Below are 13,433 nucleotides of genomic sequence, written 5' to 3'. Positions count from 1 at the left end.
GCTAGAAGTCGTCAAAAGACTATGCCGACAAACGGCGAAAACCTCTCGAGTTCAATGTTGGCGACCTTGTCCTGCTCAAAGTATCACCTTGGAAGGGGGTAGTCCGTTTTGGAAAGAAGGGAAAGCTAGCTCCCCGTTTTGTAGGTCCATTTAAAAATCTCGAAAGGATTGGAAAAGTGGTTTATAAACTCTAACTACCGCAAGAACTTACCGGTGTTCATCCAACCTTTCATGTCTCAAACCTCAAAAAGTGCTTAGCCGAAGGTAATCTTCATATACCTCTCGACGAAGTGCGTATCGATGAAACCTTTCAAATGATCGAAAATCCCGTTGAAATCATGGACCGCAATGAGAAAGAACCAAAGGTAGCCGTATCCGTTTAGTTAAAGTCCGATGGGAATCACGAAGTGGCGCTGAATTTACTTGGGAACGAGAAGACGAGATGAAGGAAAAGTACCTGCATTTGTTTATTACGGATTCTTCTTAATTTCGGGACGAAATTTTTTAAAGTAGGGAAGAATGTAACATTCGTCATTTTCGGTTTAACTTGTATTGGTATTGTATCAAAAACCGGACTCATTTTGATCTTTCGGATCCTTCGTTATTAATAAAATGTTGGGTTTTATGTTCGTTTATGTTTCACAAATGTCGGGTCAAGAAAACACCCCTTTCGGTACGTTAAAACACCTCTCTATGACTAAAAACGACTTAAAACAAACGTAAGGAACTAATATTGTCAGTTATAAAGCTGGAAACAAACACCCCCCCCCCCATAGGGGCGCCGCACCCCGGCTATCATTGTCTTGGTGGTCGCGCGGCGTGGTCTTCCACTTGCAGTGCCTAGTTCGTTTTTGTTTTGTTCTGTGCATTGTTTGACCATTTTTAACCAATAAAATGCAAGTATACCCCTTATGATTAAAGTACACTTTTACCACTATAAAAACATTGTCCCATTCACCATTTTGGTTGCTCATTCTTCTCCAAACTCTCTCTCAATCTAAGATCCAAGTGTTCATCTTCAACCTCTTGTTAGTTTGATTTCTCAAGGTCAAACTAATGCTAACCTTGTTCCTAACTAATTCTTGTACTTAAAGCTTGCTATTATAACTTGTTTAAAATATACCCCCTTGTTTCCTTGGCTTTCCCTTTTCAGGCCATGTCGGTTTAGGTGTATTGCTAGGCAAGGCTTCATGGAGGACTACAATAGTACTTGATAAACACTTTAATATATGCTTTAATTTTGTTTAAGCTTATTAATATTGTTTAGTCCTAAATTACTTTTGGTTTCCAAATCATTTTAATAGTTCAATGATATTGGGTATGTGGTAGCCATCCTCGGTTTCATCCAAGTAAAGAACCGAACCAAAACCGAACTTTTGTTTAGATACTTTATTATTAACATGCTGTATGTAAGACTTGAGTATTAATTTATTTAAGTTCATTTTAATGAGTTCTATGGTACTGGGTATGTGGTAACCATCCTCGGTTTTATTCCGAGTCAAGGACAGAACCGAAACCAAACTCTAGGTTAAACACTTTATTTTAACAGGTTGTATGTAAACTTGAGTATTATCATTTCAAAATTATTTTAATAAAGTTCTATGGTATTGGGTATGTGGTAACCATCCTCGGTCTTCTTCCGATTCAAGGACCGAACCAAGACTGAACCAAGCCGAGTTCACTCGCTTAAGACACACAAGTGTGTTTTGGGCCACCAAATCTCATTTTCTTCAAAAACTATATTATAAACTAATTTTAACTTGTTTTCTCAAAATACATGGAATGTCGGATCCAACTTGATCTTATAACAAGTTTGGACCGACAAAGCCAAACACCCGCTTAACGGGCATTAAGGTTCTTCTTAATAGAACTACACATTTGGTTAAGCTTCTTTTGATTTCATTGAGTTATCTTATAACATTTATCACTTTGGAATCTCGACTTCGGGCTTGACCAATTATCAAGACTCGAACCGGCAAATCCGAACACTCGTAAAATCTCGTCTTAGTATCTATTTAACTAAGGGTTTTGCAATTGCATATTTATACCCAAATATCTACTTAACAAAGGTTAAGTAAAACTAACGAATGGAATACTGAGACCCGATTCCGGGTAAACTTACTTTTCGTAAACCATTCTTATGTATTTACATTTTAACTCTCAAACTTTAATTATTTACCTTACTCATTATGTTATTTTACTTTAAGCTTGTAAGATCCACCAACTAACTCAAGACCCTTTTTAATCGAGGTCTTTCCCGTTAAACTTACCTTCCCGTTTTATCGCAAACTTATCCTTCAAGTTATTTATTTCACATGAGTACATTTCATCCCCCGTTTCCACTTTTATACTTTGGGGGGGTAACATGCATCCTTATTGAAAACAATAATGATTTATAATACTCGATCCTCAAACCATAAACTTTAGAGTGTATGATACTAGAATACTTGCTCTATTGTGTGTTATATGTTTCATATGCTTTACGTGCGCGAGTGTTTATTTTTATATTATTGTTGAGCCTCAATAAGTATGATCATACGCACCCCTAACTATTTTAGCTTTGTGCTAATAGAATAAGGCCTCATTATCCGAGTATGTTGGTTGTTACCGATTAGAAAGGGTCCTCATTTATTTATACCGAAATACTTGCTCTTATTTATAGTTTCATACACGATTTGTGGATTTTGCCTCATATATATATATATACTATATTAAAATGCATATAGAAAGAGTAAAACAGTCTTTTACACAAAACTCTTAAAATTAAGAGTTTTACACTTTCTAAAGCACAATGTACAACTCTAGAAGCATCTTTGAATCATACCCACACTTTTCAAATGCCCCGTCTTGATGATAACCCTACTTTCAAAATTCAAATTTCTCTCTCTCTCTCTGATCACAAATACCACTGCCATCACCCTCAATTCTTCTTCCTTCTTCAACTTATGGTTCAACTACAATGATTTGTACAAGCGAGTTTTGGTCGCACCTTTAATAGAGTCACTTTGGAACTGTTTCTTCATTTTGTATCCTTAATTTCTTCAGTTGTTGGTAAAGTATGATATTTATTTTAGATTTTTTATTTTATTTTTGATAAAATTTGCAGGGACAAGGTTTTGTTTCTTAAAATCGTAATGAATCTGTAAATAGCCTAATTGTTTTCAGAGTTGCTGGCCATAATGATGGATTCCTCAAGGTTTGCTCTTCAATTCCTTTGTTATGATTGTTATTCTTTCTAATTTTAACAAAAAATCCAAAACCCTAAAAAAATCCCTTTGTATTATTGATTTTTTTAACAATTAGCCACACTTATTGAAGTTTTAAGGAATGAAACTGCTGAATTACAGTGAAAAAAAACAAACTCACATAGGTTAAGTCGCAATAATTCCAAGTTGTGTGGCTTCTTATTTAAAATTTTTTTATGAACGTTTGTCATATTATATTATTGCAGGGGTGGATCTACAATTTAAATGGGACAAAGCTGATGGCTGATGCGTTTATCAGAGCATGGTTCTTTATTCAGTTAGTGTGAGCATTTTTGTTGCTATAATCACGCAATATATGGAATTGTGAGTTACGGAGCATAACTTTACTTACCATTAGTGCTTACTATGATTAATGTAGTTGTAAGTCTTCTGCTAAAACGACAAGTTTTTTATCTCAAGTTTCTTAGTTGACCTGTTTACATGTTACAAATTGTCCACAAAATCTAAATACTTTTAGTATGTATAATAACTTTTAATTCACTGATCGTTTTTTTACCCAAAAGTTACACAACATCTATTCAGTAAAAAAAATTGTTTTCGATCAGATTGAACTGACTTGCAGTTGCAGGTTATTGCATCTGTAGGATTCATGAATCGAAGGATTTAGATTCCGAAAGACATGGATAAGAGGAAGGTGTGTATGACTAATTTTAATCTGGTTACTTCTTTGGGAACAAACAAGTTTGGATGTCCTGCTGCTGTGTTAATGTGAGTTCAGTTTTAGCCTTTTAGGTTCAATGCTTGCATACATATTTTGATTTGTGATTTATAGTCAACTAATTCGCTTTGTTGGCCCGCCCATTTGTGGTGTCCGCAACCACACAGTGATACTCTTTTTGGGGACCCATAACCATAACTGTTAAAAATTGTTTCTTAGTTAGTAGTTTTTTATGCTATTTTGATGTTTTTTGTTTTTTTCTTGTTATGCAGTTTTGTTCGCCGTTATTTCGCTGTTGTTTCTTGCTGGTATTTTGCTGTGCATTTTAGTATACCTTTTGCTACAATTTTAGTATGTCTTTAATGTACTTTTGCGTTAAATGAAAATGAGGTTGTATTTTGAATTTGCATAATCCGGTTTTTAGAAACTTTCTTGCCACCGTACAAACCGTGGTGAAGTAGTAACCTGCATATAATGTTGATTTTTTTTTTAACTTTTTTTGGATTTTATTTTTTGGTGAAATTTAAAAGACCGAACAAACATGAACACGGTCATGTTCGTGTTCATTCATTTTACTTTAACTAAACACGAACACGAACAATTAAACGAATAGATTTTCTTGTTCATGTTCGTTCGTTTAGAAAATGATCATGTTCGTGTTTGTTAATGTTTGTCCATAATGAACAAACATAATCGGACACGAACACATTTATTTTCTTATCGAACGAACATGAAAAAGATAACTATGTTCATTTAATTGTCCGTGTTTGATTGTTTGTTCGGTTAAAGTTAAACGAACATAAACAAGCCCAATTTGTGTTTGTTTGGTATGTCTACAAATAACCTCTTTTATAAATAACTTACACATTCATGTGCTCATTCAGGTAGCAAAAAGATACTTCTTCATGTCTTTAGTACCTCTAGTCATTTTGCTTATGTGTGTATGTGCTTTTAAGTGTATGTGTTGATTTGAGTCACGTTTTATTTCAAATGGGTAAACAAATAGCTCATTTTGGACCTATTTGCTTATTAACGAGTTGATTTGGGTGATGTTTTAACTTTAAAGGTTCAAATAAAAAATAGCTTATCTTTTGACCTATTAGTTTACTTAATGAGTCGACTTGGGTCGGGTTTGTTTATTTATTTTTTTATTTTTTGTTTTTTAATTTGTAGTTACAAATGTGCCAAACTAAAAATAGCTCATATTTTTAACCATTTGCTTACTTAAGGAGTCAACCACTTCTGGACTTGAATTGGGTGATACTACTATTGTGAAATCCCGAATAGGATATCTTTTAAAATTTGACTATTTGGCACATTTTTATGACAAGGGCAAAATGGTCAATAGGAGTTACAGCAAAATTTGACTATTTGGCATCTTTTTTAGTCCGCCCGTTTCGACTTGTACTTATTTTGTTCCAAACCTGTACTGAGCCAAACAAAGCGACCTTTTTTTAAATGGTCTGTTGACCCAAACAAATTGTTTTTCTTAATGGCCAGTAGTACTGACCGGAACAAAATAAATCCTTAATAAAGTGTGGCCTGCTTTGACCCAGTCGTCTTGACCGAAAAAATTCTGACCCATAACTAGAATTGTGTGATTTGAGCCTCAGTTTTTATTGAAATGACAGAAACTGCTCAACTGTTGTTGATCGATGGTGGTCAAGGTTTGGCGAGGGTGGTTCAAGCCGCCCTTTATATTGGTGAAGCCATTGAGCATGAGGTTAGTTTTTTTTTTCTTTCATATTCTATATTAATTTGATTTATATATATAGTTTTTAAATAAGTTTTGATTATTTGTTGATTTTATAAAGATCAAGGAACTTGTTTAAATGACCAGAGCCGATAATAATACAAAATCGAACCATTAATTTTTGTTTGGGTTGGGTAATGCCCGATTTGGTTTGGTTTGGTTCGGTTTTTTGTTTGTGTGTGGTTTATCAGTTATTTAATTAATTTGCAAACAATGAGATTAAGGCCCAAATAAATTATCTTAGGCTATTTTTTTTCGGCCCATAGCTTCCAATACCAAATGGTAAATCCGGAACCGACCCAAGCACAAACTAAAAAACAAAATTGAACGGTTTCCAAATACTCAAAAACCAAATTTTCTATTTTTCGGCCCAAAGCTTCTAATGCCAAATGGTAAATCCTGACACAATCCAACCCATACACACCCTACGACCTGTTATCTTTACTGATTTATTTAAGTTTCTTTTATCAGTTTTTAGTTAATGATCACCTATCTTTCTTCATGTAGATTGTATCACGTAGTTCAAACTCAAAGAGCTGAAGCCCAAAGACGAGCCTGTTGCACATGATGCACCCCCTTCTCCGGTACTGCTGTCATATGTTAGGCCAGGTACTTACTATTCCTTTTTGTTGTGTCTATATGTCGGTTTTGGGCTAAATCCAAAAACTCGGTATACCAGTAATTGAAAACTGTTTGCTTGTCTTTTGGTTTGGGTTTGGCCTCTGTTTTATCGTTTGGGACGAAAAAAAAGTTGGCTGCTACAAATAATAAAATTAGTTAATAATTAATTAATTATTATACATACGGGCCAAGTAGAACGAAAATTGAATATCTGTTTTGAAAAAAGTTTGATTTTGGTTTTTTTGTTTTCAGTTCGAGTTCGGTTTTTACAGTTTCATCAAGTTTTTGGGTTGAAAAGAAGTTGGCTAAAAATAATGAATCTGGGCCTAAATCTTTCTGTTAGTTGATGATAAATTGATTATTATATATTTGGTTACATTATTTTTTTTAATTCTTATGTTACATAAGTTTTGGACTCTAATATAAAATTTTCCAACTTCAGTTTGTTTTTCTCATGGTGTGGAATTGGAGGATATATTTCCAATATAAGGTAGATGTGAAGTGTGAAAATACATGCGGGTATGAAGCCAAAGCAAGTTATTTTCAAATCAGCAGCTTCAAATATTCATGAATAGAATGAGTGTTATTAAGTTGTAATACAAATGAGAGGGGCAGTGTTGACTTTGTTAACTGTTTGACTTGTTTTATTTAATCAGTTTATAATAAACTGCATATCATTTAGATAGATTCAATAAACATATGCTTTGAAATTTAGTATTAAAAATCCTAATATGTTGGATGTTTTTTTGCACTTCATTTACCGAATGGTTGAAATTTTCTAATGTGTACTTTAGATTGTTTGATACACATAGAAAACATACATAAGATATGGTGGCGATAAAATAAGAAATTAACAAAACTATTATACAATATGTCACAAGTGATATGATAAATAGACGAATTTGAGTAACGCGTTGTAAATTGCCACCGCCGCCGATGTAATGCTTATGGCATAGATAGACCATGCCGATGTGACGAATACGAAAACTAACAAAACTAATACATAATATGTCACGAGAGCATAGATAAACTAACAAAAAACGAGTATCACATTGTAAATCAGTGACGCCGCCGCATCGCGCATGTTGACAAATATTATTTTATGTATTGTTACGGGTTTGATTATTGGTTGATTGGAGTTTGAAGATGCTATCTTATTTTGAGACCGTTAGGCTATAGAAGAATGAACAATTAAATTCTTATATTTTATGTTATTTTGTATGAACAAGATGTGCTACTTTTAGTGTTTGAATGAAACTATTGAGTTTTTTTTAACTATTGTCACTTTAATAGTGTCTTGTGTTTTTGGGCAATCAGTTACACCCAGGCATGTTCCGCCGCCTTTGGTCGGGGTGTGACAAGTTTGACCACGTAAATTCAAACTGCATGTTAATGCACAAATCGTATAGTTGCATCGCGGGCTACAAAACTCAAACGGGATGGATTAGAATATAGTCAAGATTCGCTTCATTGGCACGAATCAAAATTTGAATTCTCGACGGTTTGTAGTGTGGCCAAACTGTTTTAGATAAATTTCAAAAGTCTAGTATTACATCATCAAAACTGTGAGAAACTTATACCCTTCACCTTGTTTTTAAGTGTTTTATTAAGTTAAAGTGATTTATCTTTTGGATGACTATATCTAATGTTTGAGTTTAACAATGTGTTTTATATTTTCAAATTGATATAGTGTTCGTCTAGAAACTTGACAAACGAACACGTTGTGCTAGAAAAGTTGAAACATCCTTATGAAAGGTACACACTATGTAAGAGTCAATTTACCCGTGTAGTATACGGGGCTCAAACTTAAAATTAAATTAAAATCAACAAAAGAATATATATAAATATTATTAATAATAATTTAACACATAAAATTACTAATATTCAACTCTTTTAAAAAGTTTATTGTTGCGTACTATTGGAAAACTTCCGTTCAAAAAATACACAATTAAATTAACGATAATGCAAAAAACACATATTTTGTTGTTGTGAATGAGCATTACATCAACAACCTGTGTAACACAATACAACTAAATAATTCTTAATTTGATTTACAATTTAACGTAACAAATAAATATATGTACATATCTAACTGAACAAAAACTCGGATAAAAAATAAAACAATATATCTGCAAACGATTAAAAAGGGAAAACCTAAGTAAACTTGCGTGACACGCGGGCTAAAAACTAGTATATATATCTAACTATCTATATAATTGTCTACCAAAAATCCTAGGTGTCATGTTCTGGTTGCTTCCCACCCTTTATCGAGCCACCAGATTGCTTCATTTTAAAATAAGGAGCTCTCATTGATTTAGCCCGTTTCTTTAAAATTCGCGGGTATGGGTACGGATTTCGGGTCATAAAGCAATATTTTCTGCTCCGTCTTCTACAATTCTCTGAAACCCTAAAATCGTTTAACCAAAACTTCATACTGTCTGCCGATTCTCTAAGCCTTCCCATCGCTCTCTCATCATCATCCCCATCTTCAATTACAAACCCTATATCCCAAGTTTTTTATTGTTGTGGCAGATTACAATCAGCCACTAAAATCGCTAAATCTTACGGCCCGGATAGATCTAACGACCGGAAAACTAATGTCGGTCTCAATCAATAGGTTCGTGTTTCACTCTTCCTGTTAATTTTGGCGGCCCTAATCTCTTAGTCGTTAGGGTTTATAATACTAGGTTATAACTGATGGTGATTAATGAATTTGTATAACATATGCCCCTACTGCAACTGTGGTTAACCATCAATTGTTGATTAACTTTTACAATGTTGAATATAGGTGTATTAAAGTATAGCTTTCATACTTTTAATCAGTTTGGGTTGGATAAATAGAGCTAAGATGTCAGATACCGTGTTATCGAATTGATCCCGAATTAAGAATCAAAAGATCTGGATATGATGTATGAATATCATGGAAGTGTTATGCATCCATCAAGATTCTCACATATGTTTCTATTCCTTAACATGTTATGAATTTACGTGATGAACTCTTTTATCTCTTTAATATCATTTGACATAATTAAGCCCCATATTTATTTTATTCTGAGTGTGACTTAATATGTTCTTGGAATGTGGCTATTGGGTAGTAACACCTATCATATTTTATCATGTAGCAAAAACAAACAGATTAATGTTGATTTCGATTTGTTTGGTAAATTTTGGGACTCATGCATAGAGTTTTAATGTTTAGTGTTTGATTCTGATGTATTTTTAGGAGAAATTCAAAGTTTTACCATGTTAGTGCTTGATTTTACTTTTAATTAGGTTATGTATTCAGGTTAATAGGTTATTGTTATGATTTTGGCATCTAAATCACAAGAAATTTCAATTTGAATTAGGCATCTAATCTGTAACAGTAGTTTGGCTTTGTATGCATTAATGATGGTTGTTATAGGCTTATATATGTATATACATATGCTCGGCTTTGTAAGGGTCGTATTGTTCGGGGGTGCTTCAGGCCGCCTTCTTTAGTTTTTTTTTTCTTATATTATCAGGTTAGGGTAAATTGGGCTTTGCTTAATCAGAGTTCGGGCTACTTCAGGCCGGGTCTGGTAATGGATTTTAGTTCAGGTGGTTTTGGAAATCGATTATATGTGTGTGTGTGCGTGCCAGCTGCATATATTCTGAGGTAGTGGCAACTTTTTTTATTAGTTTCATAAATTGTGGTAGAGGCAAAATAGTTTTGTTGATCACTTTCATAAAATAATGATGGCCTACAAAAACCAATGTCAAATTCATAAAGATAATGATAAGAGGTGAAGGGCGAAGATCGTTCAAGCAACACTAACTCCTCTCTTCAGTTCAATTAAGGTGATAAATCGACCATTAGCACTCTTTAATCTATGTTCATATCAATTGTATCAAATCCTACCGCAGCCTTTTGCGAGTGTGTTGATGAACATTTAACATCTAACACTACAAGGAGTTCTTGGGTTTCGGCACCATCTCTAATAAACCTGCGAATCACGAATTCCAATTTCAATTATGTGTTCATCGATGAGGGTATTGCTTTTGTCACTTTCCTGTCTGTTTATAATGATCGTGTTGTTTGCTTTATCTAGGTTTTTATAGTAGAATAAGGCGGGGTTTGGTTTAATTTTGCAGTCATTATGTCGGGGATCAGAGGCCCGCCAATGGTGACTAGAGGTTTGATCGGAATTATGAACTCTGTCGGATGTCAAATGGGTTTCTTCCCCACAAAGGTGAGGTCGTCCGGTACAAGAAGTAAAGTCCACTTTTTCTAACTTTTAATTTAGCGTTGTATTGTGTTTGCTGAAATGAACATCATATGATGTTTGACATGGAGTTTAATGTCACTTATATAATTATGTTTGTATTATAGATTATGAACTTAAAGGCTTAAGGGGCAGGAATTTTCTTTTATTCTTCATTATAAACTTCTTGATTGTTCGATGATTTCTGTTTGTGAATATTTTGAACGGTTTCTTAGGATTGATCGCAAGTTTGAACAATGTTAATGATCGGATCATATTTCGATTTCTTGATCGGATTTGTTAGGTCTGGTGTGTGGTATCAATCTGGCTCCGTTGATGGACTAAAACAATTAACAAATGTGGAGAGTTGATGATGGAGCCACATATATAGGGTGCAGATGTGCATAAGTGTATGACTTTTTTTTTTATTAATGATAATTGATGGTTTGGTTTGGGGTTTTCACCAACCTACTACCAAGAGATTCAGGTGATTTTGTTTATTTTTTCTCTTAAGAGCTTTTGCCAACATTTTTGGTATTTAATTAGTCTACTATGTTTTGATATGCTTTTAAAGTTTACTCTAATGTGTTTTTAGGTTTTTGACATTGTGTTTTTTGGAATTCAACTACTTATTCCGTTTGATCTTCATTTTTTTGTTTTGTATGCTTCTTCTTTTTTTCTTTTATTCGTAATTGATTTACTTATGTCATTCTCTTCCAGCTAAGAAATATGTATTATCTGGTGAGGTTTCATATAAGATTTTACACTTTAACGGGGGATTCTTGAAGTATTAAAGATAAACGAATGCTTACCAGTTACGAGTTTGAATGTACTGATGTTTGCATTCCCTGCTCAAGTTCATTCAGTTCATGTAGAAGCCTACCAACTTATTGGATCCACAAGGTTTTGTTACTATTGCATTTATTGATTCAACACATTGATTATTAAGTTATTAGTTTGTTTGACTTTAGAAGTCAAATGGGTTTGACGAGTTAACATTGACCGATTGTAGTATTGATAATCTGATTACTAGCCTTTTTTTTAATTTAAGAAATTCATTCTATATTCATACCAGTTTCTCTTTTTTACTATGTCAACGTTAATATGCATAAACAAATGATTAAGTCTTGACCATTAAAAATTTAAAAGTAACAATACTAAACCCCAAATCCTTTTTGTTATGTTATATTTAAACGTAGGCATGTTAATGGACTAAACGAAAACGAGCATGCTATTGTTCATTATCGTTCATATAACTTTAAAAAACACTTAATCAGACAACTATTTGTGTTCATGTTCGTTTGTTTAAAAAATGCAAAATGAATATGTTTGTGTCTAATTATGTTTGTTCGCTAATAACCTAAATGAACATAAATGAGCAAATATAAACGAATATATATGAAGAAATGTAAACAAACACAAACAAAAATGAACACAATTGAATTAATTTCTATGAATATGTAAAATATAATTTGTAGTATGCTTCGAACCTAAATAAACAAATATATATGAACAAACGTAAACGAGCGTGTGTGGACAAACGCGACATGTTGCACATATTCGTCCGTTTAGTTAAATGTAACAAAACACAAAGTTAAACGAACATATTAGAACAAATATAGACAAATTATTATCAACCTTAATAAGGAATGAACAAATAGATTCTTACAAACAAGAAAAGTCTTTGCAAGACTTAGACCGACAAATGGACCAACATGGATATCTTAAATCTAAACAAACTTTCGTCAATAAGAACCGGATATAGAGGATCGATTTGTATGGGGGTTGGATGTAGAAATGTTTTGTGTGAAATAAATTAAAATCAATCCGCGTAATACGCGGGCTAAAAGCTAGTATATATATATATATATATATATATATATATATATATATATATATATATATATATATATAAAATATGTGTGTATTTGTGTGTGTGTTTTTTAAATAAATAGAGAATAATATATAATTGTTGTTTATAAATGACAGTAGTATGCTTCGTCACTTGAACGTATACGTAACCTCTAGTGGACTTAAGAATTAAGTAATTACAAAGGGACAAACTTCAGTTTCTATATATGTAAATGTCTAAATGAGTGTGTGATAAACAACTAAAGTTAAATTCCTTATACTAAACGGAATTAAGGACGCCGGATTCTTTAATAAATCGGGCATTATTCAGGGTTGAAAGATTATAACAAACGATGTTCTATTTCATTGCTAAAGGTAAAAGAGACGCATTGATGTGATAATAATATATATTTACTAGGTTTTATTATCCGTATAACGCATGTTGTTTCATTTTTCCTTTTTTTTTTTTAACGGCCAACTAAGTAACGACAAGTACTCTGTACGCGGCCCCCATTGGCTAAAGGTAGCCCGAGCTGGCCACTAGTCCGTACGGACGGAGCCCCTAGCGGTCCACCTATTGAGGGATTCACTGGATAAAACCCAACCCCCACGCCCGCCAAACGGCACGACAACGAGGAGCCGGTAAAACCGTGTGAGATCAGGACTCGAACCCTGGCAAGCCAGGGTCATCCCTCATATCTCCCATATGAGGTTTGAACCCTCTACCTCTCACCTGTAAAGTGAGTGCTCTACCATATAATTTTTTTTATTTTAATTTTAATTATTTTTTTATTTTAAAAGTTATCTGGGTTGGTTAGACCCATGATCCACTTATCTTTTTACTATAAAATTGTTGTTTGATTATAAATAATATTTAAAAGAAAAATTAGATATTAATTTTTTTGTATATCCCTCTTCTATAGCATTTTCATATCAATTTTAGGTGAGATTAATTTTTAATATCATGATATGTTATAACCCGCTTAAAGGTTATCTGGGTTTGTTGAGACTCAAACCCTTGAATTCGGGTCAAATGTATGAGAAGTAGAGGTAGCAAATGG

This window comes from Bidens hawaiensis, unplaced genomic scaffold, assembly GCF_021521415.1.
Source record: "Bidens hawaiensis isolate Kalapana, Puna unplaced genomic scaffold, B.hawaiensis_p1.1 tig00003956_1, whole genome shotgun sequence".
In the NCBI taxonomy this organism is placed as follows: Eukaryota; Viridiplantae; Streptophyta; class Magnoliopsida; order Asterales; family Asteraceae; genus Bidens; species Bidens hawaiensis.
The sequence above is the reverse complement of the archived record's forward strand: the minus strand, read 5'-3'. Positions refer to the sequence as shown.